Source organism: Anabrus simplex, chromosome 3 (genome assembly GCF_040414725.1).
Source record: "Anabrus simplex isolate iqAnaSimp1 chromosome 3, ASM4041472v1, whole genome shotgun sequence".
Lineage (NCBI taxonomy): Eukaryota > Metazoa > Arthropoda > Insecta > Orthoptera > Tettigoniidae > Anabrus > Anabrus simplex.
In genome coordinates, this window is record NC_090267.1 from 122,378,890 (window position 1) to 122,402,150 (window position 23,261).

The window sequence follows — 23,261 nt, forward strand, 5'->3', positions numbered from 1 at the left end:
GCTCGAACATCTTGGAACACTACATCATGACTTGACGATAGGGCGTGCTCAGCTATATCTGACTTTTCTAGCTGGTTGAGACGGATATTTCATATTTCATTGGTGTTGCTTGTTGCGAGTCCCAATGGACCGGCAAGTTTGGCCAATGTGTACCTTACCCCAGGGTGTACCTACACCATGACCCAGGTGACAAGTGCAAGTTTGATAATCTCTGCGAACGCTACCACGTTGCGAAGTGCAAAAAAATACCCAAGTCAATAATAGAGTTTTGTACGAACACCGAGTGAACCTCTCGATATAACACAATGCTTCTTTTAAATCAATGCACAACTTTGTGCTCTATTACTATTCAATTTACTGTATCACACGGTACATATTTCATGACCAAATTTTTGGGGATGATAGCGACACAACTACGTTCGAGTTCTTTTATAACAATTCCTGATCTTTTCCTTCCTTCTTCGGAAGGTTGAAGCTCATTCTCTCCCTTTTCCTATTCCTCTTTCCCTTCTTACTACCTATATTTTTGAAAAAGAATGATTATCACAGCCTTAGCGATGACTAAGGGTGTCGTCATACTTCGGTGGTTTGGAACAATTAGAGAGCTGAAGAAATCGAACAATTGATCAACTAATGAAGAACTGTCGTAGAGTTGCGGGTACAAACTATATTTTACGACCAAACGCACTTCCTGACACCCACTCCAGGACTACTAGATAGGAGAACTGGGAAGGAAAGCAGCGCGATTTGTTCTGAGAGCTTTCCGGCCAAAGAGAAATGGTGCAAAGTTTGGGCTGGGAATATTTCGGAGTATGGAGAACAGCTGCTCGACTAAGCGGAATGTTTTCGGCACGTCAGTGGAGGAATGGCGCGGAATTATATTTGTAAACGAATAAGCTTGAATGGAGGTTTGCAAGGTTGGAAATATCGTATAATATGATTGTGTTGTAAGTCAAGAGGAAGACTTGAAGCAAATACTCATTTTTAGGAAGAGGAATTTTAGAAAATGGAATAACTTAATTCATGACGGGAAATGTTTCACATATTTCCAAGTTCTCTTCACTATTGCATGTTTCTGTGGCGGTTGGTAATGTGATGTGTTGAGAGTGTACGAAGAGGAGAGTGTTAGGATAAACACACACAGCCCAGTCCGCGGGTCAGAGGAATTAACCAGGTGCGATTAAAATACCCGATCCACCCGGAAATCGAACTAAGAACCCTCTGAATATACGACCTTGACGATGACTATTCAGACAATGAGCCAGACAATAAACATCTATCACTAACAGTTCCAGATGAAGCCTGTGCTAAACGTAATTAGGGACGGAGATGTTCCGAACTATTCGGTAAAGAGGGCATGATTACACAATGACCTCCTGTAAGCAGGTACTTAGGAGACGTTATGTTCGAACTCTGAGATCACCAGTTCTGAGGATATATACACTGACTGACAGAGCAAATGCAACACCAAGAAGGAGTGGTCAGAACTTTATGCCAATTGCAGGGTAGACTGACGTCACTGAGGTATGCTCATGATGTGAAATGCGCCGCTGTGCTGCGCACGTAGCGAACGATAAATGGGACACGGCGTTGGCGAATGGCCCACTTCGTACCGTGGTTTCTCAGCCGACAGTCATTGTAGAACGTGTTGTCGTGTGCCACAGGACACGTGTATAGCTAAGAATGCCAGGCCGCCGTCAACGGAGGCAATTCCAGCAGACAGACGACTTTACGAGGGGTATGGTGATCGGGCTGAGAAGGGCAGGTTGGTCGCTTCATCATATCGCAGCCGATACCCATAGGGATGTGTCCACGGTGCAGCGCCTGTGGCGAAGATGGTTGGCGCAGGGACATGTGGCACGTGCGAGGGGTCCAGGCGCAGCCCGAGTGACGTTAGCACGCGAGGATCGGCGCATCCGCCGCCAAGCGGTGGCAGCCCCGCACGCCACGTCAACCGCCATTCTTCAGCATGTGCAAGACACCCTGGCTGTTCCAATATCGACCAGAACAATTTCCCGTCGATTGGTTGAAGGAGGCCTGCACTCCCGGCGTCCGCTCAGAAGACTACCATTGACTCCACACCATAGACGTGCACGCCTGGCATGGTGCCGGGCTAGAGCGACTTGGATGAGGGAATGGCGGAACGTCGTGTTCTCCGATGAGTCACGCTTCTGTTCTGTCAGTGATAGTCACCGCAGACGCGTGTGGCGTCGGCGTGGAGAAAGGTCAAATCCGGCCGTAACTGTGGAGCGCCCTACCGCTAGACAACGCGGCATCATGGTTTGGGGCGCTATTGCGTATGATTCCACGTCACCTCTAGTGCGTATTCAAGGCACGTTAAATGCCCACCGCTACGTGCAGCATGTGCTGCGGCCGGTGGCACTCCCGTACCTTCAAGGGCTGCCCAATGCTCTGTTTCAGCAAGATAATGCCCGCCCACACACTGCTCGCATCTCCCAACAGGCTCTACGAGGTGTACAGATGCTTCCGTGGCCAGCGTACTCTCCGGATCTCTCACCAATCGAACACGTGTGGGATCTCATTGGACGCCGTTTGCAAACTCTGCCCCAGCCTCGTACGGACGACCAACTGTGGCAAATGGTTGACAGAGAATGGAGAACCATCCATCAGGACACCATCCGCACTCTTATTGACTCTGTACCTCGACGTGTTTCTGCGTGCATTGCCGCTCGCGGTGGTCCTACATCCTACTGAGTCGATGCCGTGCGCATTGTGTAACCTGCATATCGGTTTGAAATAAACATCAATTATTCTTCCGTGCCGTCTCTGTTTTTTCCCCAACTTTCATCCCTTTCGAACCACTCCTCCTTGGTGTTGCATTTGCTCTGTCAGTCAGTGTATTTTGCAAGCTGTTCTATGTCACACCGATACAGATAGGTCTGGCGATGATGGGACTGGAAAGGACTAGGAATGGGAAGGCAACGGTCGTGGCGTCATTTGAGGTAAGTCCTCAGCATTTGCCTGGTGTGAAAATGGGAAACTACCGAAAACATATGCAGGGCTGTCGGCAGTGGGGCTCGAACCTACTATCTCCAGTATGCAAGCTCACAGCTCTGTCGAAATTCGCTCAGAGAGCAAACAAAACTTACCATTTTGTAGCTTTTTCGCTCAGTTTTGATGTATACTACACGCACCCCTCTCCCTCTCGCTATATTCCTCGAACCCGGATACTTTATGTTGTCTGCACATTTTTACACCCCCTCCCCCCGCGCTTCTAACTACTTATCACCTCTACTGCTATACTTCCTCTTGTTTTGAAACGAACTCTTTAAGTGGAGCTATCCTTTATGTTCCTGTCTGTCTCTAATTTATTAATTACTTTCTAATACCATGTTGCTATATAATGAAATGACATGGTGAGCAGTACTAGGACTTCGTCTCTTTAGAAGAGACGATTCACAATTTCTCAGAACTCGATATTATTTTGTTCTTATCCTTTCTCCCACGCTTTTCCCTTCACCGCAGGAACCATGTTTTGTTATTCTTTTGTACACGCATACCTGAAAGGTCTTTGCAAAACTCCCCTAGGAAACTTTGTACTCCAGGTCAGAGCCTGATAGCATTAGTTGTCGAGCTTCCTCCGCCACCACAGTGTAATCACCGTAATTGAGAAACTCGTCGACAAGACGAGATGAGAAGGGAAAGAATAGCCGTCGAAGTAGCGTTAGCTGTATTATTCAAGTGGCAGAGGAACATCAAAGTTAAAACAGATAGTGGAGAAATATATGTTCCTCTTCCCTTCAAGAGGAATGAGAGCAAAGCTGCAATCCATCAATTTGCAGCCTAGACAAGAACCACTGCAGTGAATTTCCAGTTACAAAAGAGGCATACACTGAAGAAATAATAGAAGCACTTCACTGTATTCGTTAGTTTGTTTATACAATCAAAATTAATTGCAAATTTCTGTGCCATAATAAGAAATTTTTATCAAGAAATCCAGTTTTGTAATCCTAATTATTTATGTACTTAAATGCCGTTAAAGACAGTTGTAATGTCTTACTTTACAGCATTGCCAATTTACGTAACCAACTATGAAAAACCATGGGAATGCTTAGAAAGCAGCCATATTGATGGACGTATAACACAGCTGACACTATGAAATCAGCATTATTTATTTATTTATTTATTTACACTACGGGTCAAAAGATTTCGATCACCTACCACAACTATGGATTTTTGGTTAAAACATGTATATTTGTTTTGAATAATCCATCATATCCTCGTTAGGAAAATGAAACAAGCATATAAAGTGTAAAGACTAAGCGCCAATGTTGTAAATTTGACTGGTTGTTCACATACAGGGGCGTTGATGAGTATACACAACACTGACGTGCCTTTACCTAAGACGTTTCTAATCGAACACGCCTCATTCCTTCAGCTCTCTGTGTAGCAATCGGTTCGCATTAGTTCACAGTACATTGTGTGCATCTAGGAGAGAGAGAGAGAGAGAGAGAGAGAGAGAGAGAGAGAGAGAGAGAGCACTTGATCAGGTTCATAACATATCTCCTCCTAATGAGATGGAAGCAGGAGAGTGGAATCGAAAAATGTGCTGTAATCGTAGCTCTTCTTCAGAATGGCTAGATGGAAGCAGGAGAGTGGAATCGAAAAATGTGCTGTAATCGTAGTTCTTCTTCAGGAAGGCTATTCTAGTAGGACAATAGCAACAAACGTTTGCGTAGCCCGATGTGCAGTGGTGTATACATTGCAGCGGTTCAAGCAAACTGGTGCCAATGGAAATGTTTCACGATCTGGAATACCCCGAGTACCATCATACAGGGAGGATGAGTTCATAAGTGTACAGAGCAAACATATGAGGACTCACACTGCACCTGGAATTTGCGAGGAAGTAAATAATATGTGAGCAGCTGCAATTTCGGTCTCAACAGTGCAACGCCGTCTTCGTGAACAAGGTTAAACAGGTGCATAGCAGTCAATAAACCTTTATTACGCAAAGAAAATAAGGTGAAAAGATTGTATTGGGTACAACAAATTAAAAACTGGAGTATGTAGCAACAGTCCAAGGTGTTATTCACGGTATTCACAGTATGAAGCAGTTGGAAGCAATCGTCGAATGTTTGTTCGTCGACTTCGTGCAGAACGTATGAAGAGTGAATGTGTGACACCAACGGTGATGCATGGTGGACGGTCGATCATGGTTTGGGGATGTTTTGTGGATGATAAATTCGGTGATCTAGTGTGAATTAATGGAACATTAAAGAAGAAAGGATATCACAGGATACTAATCAACAATGCAGGTCCATCTGGCAAGAGACTTACTTATCTTGGGTTCGTTTTGCATCAGGACAATGATTCCAAATATGCTTCTAAATTGTGCAGAGGGCATGTCAATAGAAAGATTTGGGGAACTGAGAAATATGATCTGGCCAAGACCATCACCTGACTTATATCCCATTGAACTCCTATGGGATGCACTTGACAGGGAGGTAAGGGAAATTAGGTCATCTAATGTTGAGCACCTATGGAATAATCTGCAGACGTGCTGGACTAAAATATTTGCATAAAAACTACAAAACCTTATCCCCAGAATGTCACGAGTTTGTGCAGTTCTGAAGGCAAAGGGTGGATACTTTGAAGAGGCTAAAATTTAAACCATATTGTATTATACTTAGTGATAGAGAGAGAAAATATTCATTTTCGGTCAGTTTCGTTTTTATGGTGTGTTTGTACATTCAAATAAAGTACATGGTTTTTTCATAGGTGACCGGTAGTGTATTTATTTATTATACACATTTAAAAAGTATTTTCACAACTAACCAGAAGTGATCCCTGAAGGATTTCAAGCAACTCACTTAAATCATAACTATGTAAATAATTATTGAGAAATAAATTCAGCCATAAATGAACATAAATCAGCTATATTGCTGGACGCATACCACTCGGATCTAATGAAACTTCTGAATTATAGTTGCAATCATTATGCCTTGAGATAGGATAAAATATTTAATAATATTCATATCGTAAATAACTGTTACGTTACGAGTGCTGAATGCGATGGTTTATGTTTGAAATGAGTTGAGAATTTCGAAGTGAAAACGTGAAACACCTTTGCCCCTTTAACTTGTATGTATAACCCTTGTCCCGTTTCTCTATGGAGTCGGGTGTGAATTGATATGACCTACGTAGCGAGTTTTTTTACGATGGGACGCCCTTCCTGACGTCAACCACATCCAAAAAGTTAAAGGAATTAAGTGAATGATGTGTTGCATGATAGGAAAATATTTTTAATACCATGAAAAATATCTATAATTTAACTTAAATAATATAAATATATTATGAAGCTCATTTCCGAGGCCCAAAGTTCAAAAAATTTTGTACTCACTTCAGGACGCACCATTCAAACAATCGACAAGATTCGTCCACTAGACCCTATGTAGCTATCATCTAAGTATAACTGACTCTTTCCATGCATTGAGTCATCTTTAGTTTTACTATGACCAACATCTTTCCACCTACAGTAAAATTAAAATCCTAGTGAATATTTTATTGTATGCTTTGATTGCTGATAGTGATAGGGGTGTAGTTGCTTCGGAATAATATTGGAATTATTATTTTCAGCTTATGTACAATATTCGTCAGAGCTTCTGATATTGGTTGCTAACATTTCTAACTCATACCCAGGAGACTATAACTCAATACGAAGAACTAGCATTATTACTCTAATTCATTATGCACATCATCAATAAAACGCACTGCTATGAATGCATACCTATAAGAAGAAGAAAGTCAAAACTGACCATCAGCTCGGAAAAATGAGTGAAACTCGTAAAAGTTATACTTTCAGTTTTTCGTTTTCCATTAATGTCCCCTGTCCTTATTCGAAGGAAATGAGACTATTGGTGTGTAGTCCTTGTATGGTTGGAATTTTGTCATGGTGCACACAACTTCTTGGCAGTGTGACAATTTATGTAAATTCGCAACACATTATATTTCCACAAAACCGTGCTATACAATAACAATTCAATGGATAAATTCCACGAGAAGCATTACGTCCCTTGAATTGTCATTACTCATGACGTGAAAACAACACGCCTAACCTAATCTATGAGATCTCATTATTATCTCAATAAGAACTGTTTACATAAATCCTGAAGTGAAAAAATATAGAGAACAGGCATGCAAAATACTTAAAACTAAAAATCTATCTTTCAGCAGCGAAAATTATACAATTAATGTTCTCAATCACAATGTATTACATTCGCTAATACAACTCATAACATTCGTTTAGCCGCCCTAATCGATCAGCTAATGGGCTTGCCGCATTTGCTACTGTACGGCCTGTACATCATAAAGGCAGTGCATCTACCATCGCTCCATACCATAGGTAATAGTGTGCTCTTTCACGGAGGTGACTAATTTTTTGTCCGATGTGCTTGTACATATTTTCAATTTTAGCGATGTGTGATAGATTCTGCATGTACAATCTTCATAGACTTAAGATGCGAAGTGGGACCCTATCCCGATAATCCGGAGTACCATTCCTACTCTGCTAGAAGCTCAAAATTTAGAATTGGTGCTAGAAAAAAGTGCATTCATCTAGTGCAGCCACTGAGTGAGGATGGGTTAAAATCCCAATCCTCGGCCATCGTTTTAACGGTTTTCCGAATATCCCACGTTACTTCCGGGCAAATGGAGATACGCTACCTAATCTAACTTCTGCATCCTTCCGAACAACCAACCTCCTCCCTTACCCTCAGTGGGTATAGGCATAAAATACATACTGTGTATTGTAAGAAGTGTTTAAAAGGGGAACCCAGGTTCTCTAGACGTGTAAACTCGCGCTATGGGTGGGTTCAGTAGAATACAGCCATGACATACCCTGCCTGTTGTAACAGGTGACTTAAAGCCAAACCCAAGGGGCTCTCAACTTAGAAGATTGGATTGGCGAATAACTACCCCCAACCAAACCAAACCCCATGGCACTACAGCCCTTGAAGGGCCTTGGCGTACCAAGCGACCGCTGCTCATCCCGAAGGCCTGCAGATTACGAGGTGTCGTGTGGTCAGCACGACGAATCCTCTCGGCCGTTATTCTTGGTTCTCGAGACCGGGGCCGCTATCTCACCGTCAAATAGCTCCTCAATTCTAATCACTTAGGCTGAGTGGACCTCGTACCAGCCCTCAGGTCCAGGTAAAAATACCTGACCTCGCCGGGAATCGAACCCGGGGCCTCCGGGTAAGAGGCAGAAACGCTACCCCTACACCACACGGATGCTGAAAGCGTCGCGTAAGCTTCTATATAACTCTAGGAACGTATATAGCTATTATAGTATAACAGAGGCTTTTATGTCAGTCACTGCACCAGGTATACAAATGGGAAAGCCGCGGCTCCCCTTGGCGCCTCGGTGCGCACTTTGAAAACCACTCCATTATGCTCTCATGGTGCCGTAGAATTGTTGACACAAGATTCGCTTTGGAAGCCGAGCACGTATTGATCCGTACGTAGGATCATTATGTCGTTATACCATACCAGATCATCATATGGTCATTAGCCTTAACCAAGCCTATATTTCAGGTAAATATAACCTTGAGTAAATTGATAAATAATATGTATGGTGTTATAATTTTACGTTTCATCAGTGCTTTACTGGGAGGGAGCTTTTGGCGGAGTGAAATGGAATATCTGTCCGCCTCTGTGGTGTAGTGGTTAGTGTGATTAGCTGCCACCCCCGGAGGCCCGGGTTCGATTCCCGGCTCTGCCACGAAATTTGAAAAGTGGTACGAGGGCTGGAACGGGGTCCACTCAGCCTCGGGAGGTCAACTGAGTAGAGGTGGGCTCGATTCCCACCTCAGCCATCCTGGAAGTGGTTATCCGTGGTTTCCCACTTCTCCTCCAGGCAAATGCCGGGATGGTACCTAACTTAAGGCCACGGCCGCTTCCTTCCCTCTTCCTTGTCTATCCCTTCCATTCTTCCCATCCCCCACCAAGGCCCCTGTTCAGTATAGCAGGTGAGGCCGCCTGGGCGAGGTACTGATCATTCTCCGCAGTTGTATCCACCGATCCGATGTCTGAAGCTCCAGGACACTGCCCTTGAGGTGGTAGACGTGGGATCCCTCGCTAAGTCCGAGGGAAAAGCCAACCCTGGACAATAAACAGATTAAGAAGGAAAGAAAGAAAGAAAGAAATGGAATATCTTCCTGAAGATTCTAAAGGACATATGAGCAGATCGGGAAGACCAAAGGTTCAGTACATTCTAAATGGAACAGCGAAACAGTGAGAATAATGGAGAAGAAACAGATGAAACAAAAATCGGAAGAGGTGTAAGACAGGGGTGTAATTTTTCACCTGTCCTCTTAAGTATATATGCAAAAAAGACTGTTTGAAGAGGCCTTCGAAAGCATAGGTGGGATAGTAGTTGGAGGAGAAAGGAAAGGTCACGAAGTACACAGACGATCAAGCAGAATTAGCGGAACGTGGAGAAGAATTACAGAAAATATAATACAGGTTAAAATAACTTGGCGAGCGATATGAAATGAAGATTAACATCACTAAGTCAAAAGTGACGAAAATCTCAAAACAACCTAAAATTTCCTCTTAAAGATAGAAGGAAACACGTTGGAGAAATTTGTAAGGTAGAATGGAAAGTGTACAGATGAAAAAGTTAAAGAACATCTGAAGATAAGAGCGATCACTTTACAACGACGAAAAAGGTTTTATGTAGGGTGTCGTTTTATATGGTGCAGAAACGTAAACTTTGAGAAAGAAGAGAAACAACTCTGAAGTTTTTAAATATGGCTGTGATGAAGGATGAAGAGAATAAAATGGAAAGGTAAGACAAACAGTGAGGAAGAGTTCACAAGATGGTTAACGAATATGTATAATGGCACATGGCCCACGGAGAGGTCATGTGGAGGTCTTTTTAACTGACGCCTATAGGCGAATTGCGTGTCTTTGAGGATGGGGCCCTACGTATGACGAATTCTGATGTTGAAGACGGCACACACACACATACACAGTCTCCGAACCAGAGGAATTAACCTATTACAGTTAAAATACACGACCCATCCGGGAATCGAAACCAGGACCCCATGGACCAAAGTCCAGCATACCAAACATTTTGTTACGGAGCCGAACGGGTTGACGAAGAAAAATGAACGGTAGTTGCATAGGACACAAACTGAGAAGAGAGTGTATTTAAAAACCTGTTGTGGAGGGGAAAATAAATGGAAAAAATTGTCGAGGACAGAAAAGAATTTAAATTACACCATATTTAATAGGGGCCGAATATAAGCTCAATTGAAAAAAGACGCACAATATAGAAGTGCTTGAAGGGTGCAATTCCCTTGATACCTGTCTACAAACAAATACACTGAGGTAAGAAAAGTGTCTGCAGAGATTTTGAACACATTTTCTAGTACTTGTTTAAATTCGCACTAATACTTGGAAGATTTTCGGGTGACGAAGGGAAAGGAAATAGCTAAGATTTGGAAAGGAGTGACAGTGGGCTTAATTAAGCCACAGCCCCAGAATTTGCCTGGTGTGAAAAAATAAAACCACGGAAAACTATCCTCAGGGCTGCCGACAGTGGTATTCGAGCCCACTATCTACCGAATGCAAGTTCATAGCTGCGCGACCCGAACCGCACGGCCGCCTCTCTCAGTCGATTTAGAAAAATTCTGCTATGAATACACAACAACATTTGGTGTATACAGGCTATTGTGGCTGTTGACCTGCTAAGTTGACTGCTGCCCAGCCAGATTATCTGCGGAAATTGGTGTGTCGCGCGGCCCTCGTGCTCATATTACGACCACAGAGGTTATCAGATTGCACTAGTAACATGTAAAGTCAATCAAGAAAAAATAGTGTAGAATTGTTTAAGTTCATTGCAGGTACACTCTTCTAAAAAAACACGTGACCTATGGATATAATGTTTGTATGTTTATAATAATTACAATTAAGTCTGATAAAAATACGAGTAACATATAAGGGGCGATCTAAAAGTTTCCGTTCGACGGCTATACAGTCCTGAATCAGGATACCAGTCAGGCAAAATCGCGGTGAGGACTGAGGCACTCATCCCTCCGATGTGCCAGGTTGAAGATCCCCGTGTGGTAAAATACAGTGTCCTCCTGCGTGAAGAAGTCCGTAAACGCCTGCTGCAAGTTCCTGTCAACAAGTAGCGTCGACCTTTCAAGGCCTTGTTTTAGGGGAGCGAAGGCGTGATAATTGGACGGGGAGAGATCAGGACTATGCGCCAGTCCGCCCTATTCACTTAATCTGTAATATATAAGGCTGACCTCCCAGATCGACCGGCGTCTTGTGTCGAAACGTGAGCCGCACGGAACTTGGTGCACCATTCCACAACGGTGGTTTTTGACAGACATGCTGGCCCTTGCATAGTCTTCATTCTCCGATGGATGTCCACCGATGTTTGTCCTTCGGCAGCCAAGAACAGAATACCAGCACGTAGGTCCTGCATGGACACATTTGGTAATAACGTCGCCATAGTTCACGTGGCCGCATTTAAGGCTCGCACCTCGGCACTACACCACTTTCACACTAATCCCTTTGTCTACATGCCCGTATCACACTACGTTGCATGTCAAGGTCTGTCTAGGGATATCAAGTCACGAATGCTACTTATGGAGCCGCCATATTGGGTCTTCCAGCGAGCGTAACCAAAGGCAAGTGTATTCGATTTTAGAGGACTTCGATACCGTACATTGAAATAAAAAACAAAATACCAACTATTTTTCATAAAGAATTTAATTGGACATCTACTGTTTATGTATATATAACTGTATAACACTTAAATTATATTAATACATTCACATCTATTTGAATAGGAAGATAATTAACAGAGCCTGATTTTTTCCTTTTTTGAGAATCAAGAATCAACAGAAAAGCTCATTTTCTACTCTTTTACTTCCTTACAACTTGGTCTTACTGTGTTTCTTATTAATATCATCTGTCAAATACGTAATATTATTGACAGAAACATAGAAATCTGTACAGTACCTGTGTCATTTTATGATTGCCGGTACATGAAGTACTGTACTTAAAGTACTAAAAGACAGTTGTAATAAATTATCTTCAGCGTTTTCTTTATTAAGAAAGTAATTACCGATACTGCGTTTCTAAATGGTTACCCCAGTATGTTGACAAACACTGAATGCCTCTTGAGTTGAATGCATTAAATTATGTATGGTAACTGTTGTTATCGATTCATGTGGTAATTTCTTTGGGTTCTAAGGCAAAAATACTCTTCACATATGCAACAAGAGTGAGGTTCTAACTAGTTTATTGATAACCCATGCAGCTATATAGTACAAAGTGGTGGTGGTGGTGATTATTGTTTTAAGAGGAAGCACAACTGGGCAACCATCCTCTATTAACACTAATAAGAAGAAAACAAATGGAAGGGGTCCAACACTTCGTAAAATGAAGGTATCGCCAAAGAAAAATGATCGCCACAAAGTGCGCGGAAATAAAAACTTCCTAGGCCTCGAATGCGCTAATGCCTTCGCAGTCGGAAAAGAACAAGTGTTGCCAAAGGGAGGTCGGATGGGATAGAAAAAATTGAGAGCCTGACACAAGTAAGTGAAAGCAATGTCAAGACTCAGCTAAGGGCCTCGTATTCACAACCCAAAATAGATTTCCCCTTGTGGATGGGCGCAATAGAATAACACCCACGGTATTCCCTGCCTGTCATACGAGGCGACTTAAACGAGCGTCAGGAGCTCCTAACTAGGGAGCGTGGGTTGGCGACCACGGGGCTCTTATTCATGCATATAATAATAATAATAATAATAATAATAATAATAATAATAATAATGAAATGTCGTATGGCTTTTAGTGCGGGATATCCCAGGACGGGTTCGGCTCGCCAGGTGCAGGTCTTTCTATTTGACTCCCGTAGGTGACCTGCGCGTCGTGATGAGGATGAAATGATGATGAAGACAACACATACACCCAGCCCCCGTGCCGTAGGAATTAACCAATTAAGGTTAAAATCCCCGACCCGGCCGGGAATCGAACCCGGGACCCTCTGAACCGAAGGCCAGTACGCTGACCGTTCAGCCAACGAGTCGGACTATAATAATAATAATAATAATAATAATAATAATAATAATAATAATAATAATAATAATAATAATAATAATAATAATAATAATAATAATAATGGTTAAGAAAATTAAAGCCATTGGTAGACACGATTCCATAAGAAATTATTTCTTTCTTTCTTTCTTTCTTTCTTTCTTTCTTTCTTTCTTTCTTTCTTTCTTTCTTTCTTCCTTTCTTTCTTTCTTAATCTGCTTACCCTCCAGGGTTGGTTTCTCCCTCGGACTTAGCGAGGGATCTCACCTCTACCGCCTCAAGGGCAGCGTCCTGGAGCTTCAGACACTGGATCGGCGGATACAACTGGGACGATGACCAGTACCTCGCCCAAGCGGCCTCACCTGCTATGCTGAACAGGGGCCTTGTGGGGGATGGGAAGCTTGGAAGGGATAGACAAGGAAGAGGCCGTAGCCTTAAGTTAGGTACCATACCGGCATTTGCCTGGAGGAGAAGTAGGAAACCACGGAAAACCACTTCGAGGATGGCTGAGGTGGGAATCGAACCCCCATCTACTCAATTGACCTCACGAGCCTGAGTGGACCCCGTTCTAGCCCTCGTACCACTTTTCAAATTTCGTGGCAGAGCCGAGAATCGAACTCGGGCCTCTGGGGGAGGCAGCTAATCACACTAACCAGTACACCACAGAGGCGGACAGAAATAGAAATTCAGTCACTATTAAGTTGAGTTAACCTAGATTAGGCTATTTTAGGGATTACATTAAGACATTATTTTAGGCCACGGTACATTAAATTACAGTAGTTGGTTAGTACGAGTGAAGCGAGTGTTGTGATCTTCAAGTCCAGCCATATAATGTACTCTAGAGAGCATTTAAGATGAATTAAATATATATGTAGCTGTAAATAATAACTACAGAACCGTATAAGACTGCTATTAACAATTGTTGTACTGATGGCAAGCTGCACACAAATTGTTGGTTTGAAGTTGGTTCAAATATCTGTGAAACGTTTCTACATTGCATGTAGGGTTAGAAAGATACTGTCTGTAGTTTACGTGAAAGGGAATGGAATGAAATGGCGTATGGCTTTTAGTGCCGCGAACTTCCGAGGACAAGTTCGGCTCGCCAGGTGCAGGTCTTTTGATTTGACGCCCGTAGGTGACCTGCGCGTCGTGATGAGGAAGAAAGATGATGAACGACACATACACCCAGCCCCCGTGCTAGCAAAATTCACCAATTATGGTAAAAATTCCTAACCCTGCCGGGAATCGAACCTGGGACCGCTATGACCAAAGGCCAGCACGCTAACCATGTAGCCATGGAGCCAGACACAGAAAAAGGACATCAATACTATTATACATTTCCTGTTGCTTGCCTTGCTTGTTTTGAAAGACAATTCTCTTTCTTTGGGAGGTTTCCTGTTACATGGCAAAGCTTGGGTGGATTACGGACGTTGAAAATTGTTGGGATGGAATTCCACTTGAGTAGTTTCCGTCCATCTGCCCTGTTTAGGTCAAATTGCGATTCTTCAAAATGATGCTAGAAGAAAATTCATAATAAGACCTATAAATATAAAACATCGTTCATATAAACATATTATTATTCAGGAATAATACGAATGTATAACTAACCTCGCACAAGACGGAATTATCTGTAGGTTGCCATTTGTCACGCCTACAGTTTTTTACCCACTGAGCTCTCCTTTGTGTGTCTCTCGGGAAAGTGAAACACTTTAATTCCGTCAGTTGTCTTATTTTGACAATTAGGTGCGGCACAGTATCCCATTTTCCTTCAAAATACAAGTAATAACTCACATCATTACATCGGGCACGCCCACATAACAACGATATTTAAGACCCAATATGGCCGCCACCGCAACGGATTGTGGTAGCGTGACCAGACCTCCCTAGACAGACCTTGTTGCATGTCCGCTGCAGCAACGCCCTCAAACGGAAACTTTCTGAACACGCCTTATACAATACCGCGCCATTTCACTGTTTGCAGTGAAGTTTATCTGGAGCAAAAATGGTGACTGCCGTAAGAACGCCACAAATAAAACGTCAACGTGTTCATAAATGTTAAAAGAATGATATTTTCATCAGGTAAAAGAAGGGAATGAATTATTGAAGGCGGTGAGAAAAGATGATCACATAATATTGTAAAAATTTATGATTGAGAGAAAAAATCGATTTCAGTGGAGACATAGGCCTACTGACAGAGCGCTAGACGAATCAATTAGTGAAGAAGGCTGATTGAGAAGAAAGAAATACATAACTAATGATAAATAATAGTAAACGTCTACACGGACAGTAAAAATCATCGGCGGTAGAGAATTCTTAATATTTCGTAATATAAAACTGCACGATTACCTCAGTGCTACGTCACGAGATACCGGCAAGAAGACGTACATATCGAAAGGAATTCAATCTTAAGAAGTTGCGGAATAATAACAACTGTTGCGCAAGACATAGAAAGATTATATTACGGTTAAACCGAAGCCTTACTAGACATATTGAAAGACTCCAAAACATAATATATCATTGTAAGAAGCAGTAGTCACAGATTATCAATAGATCGTAGTAGGCTTTGTATCCAGAAGATGACGAAAATGACCATGTTGAAGTGCTTTTCTATTTCCACTGCGCAAGAAACCAACTACGTCATGTGCTAGAAAAGCAGAGAGGCGGAGGCTACCCAGATGATGATGACACGAACGACAAGTCGAGCCCGTGAGGACTGGAGATAATCGAAGACCATTCCTAGCATTTCCGAGAGGCTGATACGATGCCATGAACCCGAACACCGCATGTCCTAGCCAGCTGGACGAGTGACAACAACGAAAGCAGGAGGAGAAGATAAGTTAACTAAGTTCATTCTTCTCGTCAGTAATTCAGATAATATGTTTGGGAAGTGCCATTTTATATTTATGTTCCTTACTTGAAAGATTCATATGAAGTGCTATTTTAAATTTCCTAAAGGAGTGATGTTATGTGAATAGTCAACTAAATTTACAGTATCAGAGGTTATTAGGTAATCATCTAACATGAATGACAAGTCCATAGGAGTAGGAAGTGATTAACCAGTGATGATTTAATTTTTGCGTTCGTGATGTTGCCAATGTCGAATGAAAAGAGGTTAATTGGTGTAAATGCAATATTATTCGATATTGTGGTTAACATTAGGTTTACATTAGGTCATGTACTGTTAAGCTGAGATGAAATGAGATCGTATGTAGATTATTATAACGTCGTAGGAAGACAAAATAAGATAATTTATGGAATTTGCAGAAAATTTGAGAACAAGATTTATTTGGATTTATTTAGATGGATGATTACCGATGAGAGAGTAACATGCGTCAAGTTGAGATGAGTTATTATATGTTGTAATACAGGGTCAAACATGAGATGTGTAGTATGAAATGAATGAGTTATATATGAAGATTGGTAGAATGTTATGAGGAATAATTATGGTGATGATTATTGTTACGTCGTAAATGTAGATAATTTTTGCAATGAAATTAGATCAATTGACGCAATTCGTGATAAAGAATAATTATAATTGGTTCTCAAACGTATGTTAATTCTTCAGGAAGCCTTATATGGTACCACTTACGATCTAAATAACGTGCCTATTTTAACAACTACTCATTTGATCATCTACATTCTAAATAGGGATGATAGCACAAATGTAGCCTATTTACTCGTATGTGCGATTTCCTAACCACATATATTTTCATTCTGATAAGACAAGTTTAGAAGCTTATTATTTTATTCGCATTATATGATATCACTGGTGACATTATCCGTAACTGAAGGTTAATGGTGACTGACAGAGCCTTCTTACCAACCAGATTACTTAATATCTAGTTGAATTACATTATGTACTTGTCAGATGTGAGTGATAGCTGAATATCAGGTCATATATAATTACTGAATTGGCACTTAATTTTTTAAAAGTAATATTAATATTGTTAATGAGGAACTTAACTAATAACAGAAATAATATTTCGGTTATTTTATTTTAAATAGAGGAATGACTTAAAGAGTTATCTTTTCTTCAACGCAAGTAAAATACAACATTGAGAACTTGGAAAAGTTTAAAACATGTGAAATGTGATATTTGAGAAGAAGGTTTCTTTAACAAATAATATTCCTGATGGCTGAATGTGTTAGATACTGGCAAATGAGTTTATCGTATTGTGAAATGAATAGGGAATACTTAATTTAAGCAAGTGAAAGTTATTAGAAACAGATTATGTGATGAGGAATGAAAGATATAAAAGCGTAATTTTCATTTTATCTACATTTGAATGAGTGTAAATAGTTTGCGTCTGACACTTTCTGTAGTTACCAATCAAGACTGTAAATATTTTGAACATGTTTTCTTCTTATTAACTTAGTTGGAGGCCTCTAATTTAAAAATATTTTGAAAGTAATTAATGAGATGCGACGTCAGTTAATTATTATTTATTTCTTTAATGATATTCGAAATACTGAAACTACTTTTTTCAAGATTTTCCTTTATTTTAATAAATAGTATTGTATAAAACGTATTTATTCTTTCAATGACTTCCTAGGATAAGTATTTAGTTTTTAAGTGAATGTAGGTTAAGAATTATGCCATGATATGCGGAAACGGTCCGTATTCGCGACTAGAGACGTCCGTTGCGTAGGTTTCGTTCATCCGGCAATCTACCATGACAGTGTTTTCACTCGATACAGAACCCATAGCCCAGAAATTCGTCTGTGTTTGGAAAATGATGTTATGTTTGAGCTAGTCTGGATCTTCCGCGACCCTACCTGGACGCGGGAACGGCGCAATACCGTGCGCTCATTCTTCTTTTATCTCAAAGGCGAGAAGTGATGCTCCTGAATTTGAAGCGAAAAACACCTCTAGAATGGTAGAGCATGAATTTCGGAACCAACCTCTTCCTCGGATAATATTCCGATTTTTTTTTGCTAGTTTCTTTACGTCGCACCGCCCACATAGGTCTTATGGCGACTATGGGACAGGGAAGGGCTAGGAGTTGGAAGGAAGCGGCCGTGGCCTTAATTAAGGTACAGCTCGCATTTGCCTGGTGTGAAAATGGGAAACCACGGAAAACCATTTTCAGGGCTGCCGACAGTGGGGTTCGAACCTATTATCTCACGAATACTGGATACTGGGCGCACTTAAGCGACTGCAGCTATCGACCTCGGTATTACGAAATTTAACACTGCAAAACTCGCACGATTGAATGTTACGTTAGCAATCGTGCTATTGACATACGCCATCCAGTTCAGTTAAACAATGATTGTCATTATAACTCAATTAAAGGTTGTGAAACTGTTACAGAATGATTTGTTGGTATTTTAAATGGTATCACTATAGTTATCAAAATAGTATATCGTCATTGTGCCTGGAAAAACCGCAGTGTGAGAACACAAGCTACACATAGGCCTAAATCATCAAGAACGGTAATTTTTTATTATACTCGCACAATATCGAACATTAAATGATAGAATTAACACTAACTCTAAATTATATTTAGGCGTTATACATTTGTGGAAGATTAGCTTAACTTTGGGATATTTTCACCACAAAGATACTACTACGATATATAACTGTGCTTGACCATTGTCCCCGGCACGTGTGTTGGAGTAATGGTTGAATCCGAAGCAGTGACCACTTGACATTAGCACTCAAAGTTTGAACCCAGGACAGTGACATCAACTTTCTAATAGTGCATGCTTGTGATCAGTACTCTAATAGTTGGACATTTTTTTAAAGAATAAAAATGCTATTTTTTCTGGACGTCGACCTATAGAGATCTTTTACCCCTACTTGCACCATATAATATGAACCTGCGTGTAATTGGAATTGCGGAAGTGTAGAGTGTTGAATGTGAAGAAAAGAACGTTAAGGACGACACAATCACCCAGTCCCCAGGCCAGGGATATTAATCATTTAGAATTAAAAACCCCTGACACGGCCCGGAATGGAACCCGTAGCCGCCGGGTGACAGGCGGATGCGTTGCTCTCTACACCATGGGACCGGACACAGTTGGATCTAGAACAGTGTAAAATGGAGACCGGTACTCTAACGGTTGGAACTAGAACAGCGACTGCTTGAGATCAGTACACTAGGGATTGGATCTAGAAGAGCGATCGTTTGAGATCAGTACTCTAATGGTTGGACCAAGAACAGTGTAAGCTGGAGATCAGTACTATAGCGGTAGAACCTAAACAGTGTAAGCTGGAGATCATTACTATAGCGGTAGGACCTAAAACAGTGTAAGCTGGAGATCATTACTATAGCGGTAGGACCTAAAACAGTGTAAGCTGGAGATCATTACTATAGCGGTAGGACCTAAAACAGTGTAAGCTGGAGATCAGTACTATAGCGGTAGGACCTAAAACAGTGTAAGCTGGAGATCAGTGCTATAACGGTTGGACCTAGAACAGTGTAAGCTGGAGATCAGTGCTATAACGGTTGGACCTAGAACAGTGTAAGCTGGAGATCAGTACTATAGCGGTAGGACCTAAAACAGTGTAAACTGGAGATCAGTGCTATAACGGTTGGACCTAGAACAATATTTCCTTAACTTAAGACATCGAGCGGATGAATCCGGAACTGGGACTTTTTGTCGTCAGATCTGTAGTGGTTCTTTTAAAACAATCCTAAACAATGACTCTTGGACATAGGCTATCAGGTTGGCTCTAGACGTACCTCTTCGTGGTCACTGGAGGGAGCATCCACGGGATTTAACACTACCATAAGAACACCTTACGTATTCCAGGGCTCGATGTTATAAAGCTATACATTATTGCTTTTCGACTAGCAGTATTATTACTGATTTATATGTTATGTCTAGATAACTGAATAAATGTACTTACCCAAAATATTTCTTGACACCAGTAAGAAAATACTGTACCATAGGATGGCTAATGCTAAATTTTGAAATTTTGGGAATATGACAAATATGAACAACTACTGAAGTAACTTACTTACACAAACTTTCTCAAAAGAAACAACCTTCATTTAATAGACAGCATTAACCTATGAAAAACATGATTTAATTCACAAGTACACACAACACATTTTCTTAGCATTGGTTAAAAATACATGGTGTCCGGGGAGGAACGGTCAACATTCAGCGATATGACAGTAACTTCATATGGACATATGTCCTTTTCTGAATGGTTTCAGTGATAGAACACATTTAATGTACATTTATTTTTGGGCTAGTGGCGTACCCAATCTCTTTGACGTTTTATTCTAGCCCTACCTACCTCATTCCTTTCAACCTCTTTGCTCGGGATGTCTTTCTAGCCCGTTGAACGCGGAGTTGTCCATGGTGTGTTGTCAGTGATGTAGTGCGAGGGAGTGAGGGTGTATCAGAGAGAAGCATTGGTGAACTGCGTTTGTACACGCGCTGGCTAAATGCTACATATTTTCACCAATTAAGAATATGCAGTTAAAATGAAATGGCGTATGGCTTTTAGTGCCGGGAGAGTCCGAGGACATGTTCGGATCGCCAGGTGCAGGTCTTTTGATTTGATTCCCGTAGGCGACCTGTGCGTCATTATGAGGATGAAATGATGATGGAGAAGACACCTACAACCAGCCCCTGTGCCAGCGAAATTAACTAATGATGGTTACAATTCCAGACCCTGCCGGGAATCGAACCCGGGACCCCTGTGACCAAAGGCCAGCACGCTAACCATTTAGCCATGGAGACGGACAATAGACAGATATGGTGTATGTGTACGGCTTCTGCGGTGGTAGTGCTCTTACTGCTGTCGAGCACTTTCTGACAATCGAATTGCTCATTGTAGAGTGTTTGCCCGAGTTTTCAGCACATTGCGTGAAACAGGTATTCTTCCAAGTTCCTATTTTTCTTCTGAACGTGTTGTTCAACAATCTGTGCAGGAACAGCATCACATTGTTGAAATGGTGCAGCGTAGTCCTACTAGCAACACACGGCGACTTTCTGCACGTATCAATGTCCCACGAACACATGTATGGCGAATATTACAGACCCATTTCAATACATCGAAGAGGCTGGACGGGCAAGACACATATGTGCACGCCATATGTTCATATGGAGTTTTTGCTTCAAATGATCGATCCTGCCATATCCCTGAATATTGACCATTCCGCCAGGACACCCTGCATATATCACGGGTTAAGATATTTTTCGGTACTTTACTGCGGTAATCCGTAAGGAATGAGGCACCAGGCTGAAATATGTTAAATTGCCTTGTCACACTACAAGAGTGAGGCAATAGATTTTGTGAATTTGAGCGTCACGTCTTTGGTAACGCGTGAACCAACGAGTGGGTCCCCATGTAAACACGGCCATTAGTTATGCTAATGTTCTCAGTTCGTCTTTCTGCAATTAGCATTGCCTAGTGTACTCCACATGTAAATAAGGCTACTCTTCTAACAAATTCTGTATGCAAATTGATGAAACTTGGTTCACACAATTACTCCATTTTAAAACAGAACAAACAAAATTTGCTACGTTACACGAAGCGAATTGAGCAAATATCCATGCCAATGTTTGTTTCATATCTGCTGTGACAAAATTATAATTTGATAAGTATCATTTATAATTTTCTCTAAGTTGCGTTACTCCATAGGTAGGCCTACTCCTAGCGAAGTAAAGGTAAATTTATAGATAAGTTCTTCAGTTATTTGTCGGTTCATTTTGGTGGCTGGTTCATCTCCATGGCTAAATGGTTAGCGTGCTGGCCTTTGGTCACACGGGTGCCGTGTTCGATTCCCGACAGGGTCAGGAATTTTAACCATAATTGGTTAATTCGCCTGGCACGGGGACTGGGTGTACGTGTCGTCTTTATCATCATTTCATCCTCGTCACGACGCGCAGGTCGCCTACAGGAGTCACATCAAAAGATCTGCACCTGGCGAGCCGAAGTCCTCGGACACATCCCGGCACTAAAAGCCATACGCGATTTCATTTCATTTTGGATTTTGGCCAGCGCATTAATATAGGTTATTCCAAATGTTCTACACACACACACTCTACATTAAGTTTTTCTGTTAACAGGACTAATAAGTACGATTCTGTAAGATTGGTAACGAAGATCATCTTCATTTACTGTACGTATGTGTTCATTCGGTAGCCTCGTAAGTTATTTTTAAGTTCAGAGGGGTCCCCAATAAGAATATGCGATGAACCAGTGTGTCACGTACCATTAGTCAACAGAAAAGGTATGAACCAGAGGAATGGTATGCTGAAAAAGGAAGTTATCTAACTCCCCAGTTATTTCCCGCCAGGCCAGGCAGGCTGTTATACTCGGGTAGGTAACTCCTGTAGCTCTCGCGGCACGGAGTAGTTATGCCATCTATCGGAGATGAGTGCCATCAGAAGAGACAACGCACATTATAACAAACAAAAGTCTATTTAATGTTTTTGTTGATCAATGTAATGGGCTTTCAATATTGTAGACCTTAACATTTAGTGTTTATCCTGACTCTGTGATATTAGGGCATCCAACGTAAAGGGAGTCCTCCTGTCTCCTTTTATGACTCCCTCTTATCTATTTCTTCAAAGAAGGTCTAAATTCATGAACATCTCTGTTATCATAATCAGAACGGCACAACTGTATAAGACATGAATGATCGTAAATTGTACTCTCTATAACGTTTGTTATACAGCATTTACTAATACGATCACCAATAATATAGATATTTGAGAAATGCAAGGCCTTTCCCTAAACTACCATTTCTCCCTGCGTGCATAAAGATATTTTAAGCCTTGATTGTAGTAGCCTACCTTAATTCCTGACTTTACATACCGATTTTCATTAAATTCTGCTAAGCCATTTTCTCGTTATGCGCTTACGTACATACACACATACAGGCATGACGGAAGATTAAACGTGTCATTTCCTTCTTACTGTGGATTCGACCGATAAAGAAATAACATTCTTTTCCTTAATTCCGAGTAATGTACAGTGCACAAAACTCTCTTATTTTATATGGATATTGTTCAGTATTCAGTCCAAAGACTGGTCTCATTCACAACAGCTCCGCCATCAGTTATCATTAAAACTCGGATTTTTTATGCAGTAACAGGTTAGATTGCAATCTAATTTGGTTAGAAGGAAGTGTCGGCCTCCCGCTCTTCCACAATATAGCAGGAGTAACATTATAGGGGTTATGATGGGCCATACCCCTAATGTTTATGCAAAGGTAAAG

The 23,261-nt window shown here is 41.4% G+C and overlaps 1 protein-coding gene across 1 annotated transcript in view; it reads right to left on the reverse strand.

Annotated features, from left to right (window-relative positions):
* Positions 1-23,261, reverse strand: part of LOC136866683 (protein O-mannosyl-transferase TMTC1) — a 1,311,771-nt gene that overhangs the window by 484,488 nt on the left and 804,022 nt on the right. The gene's annotated exons all lie outside the window — the stretch shown is intronic.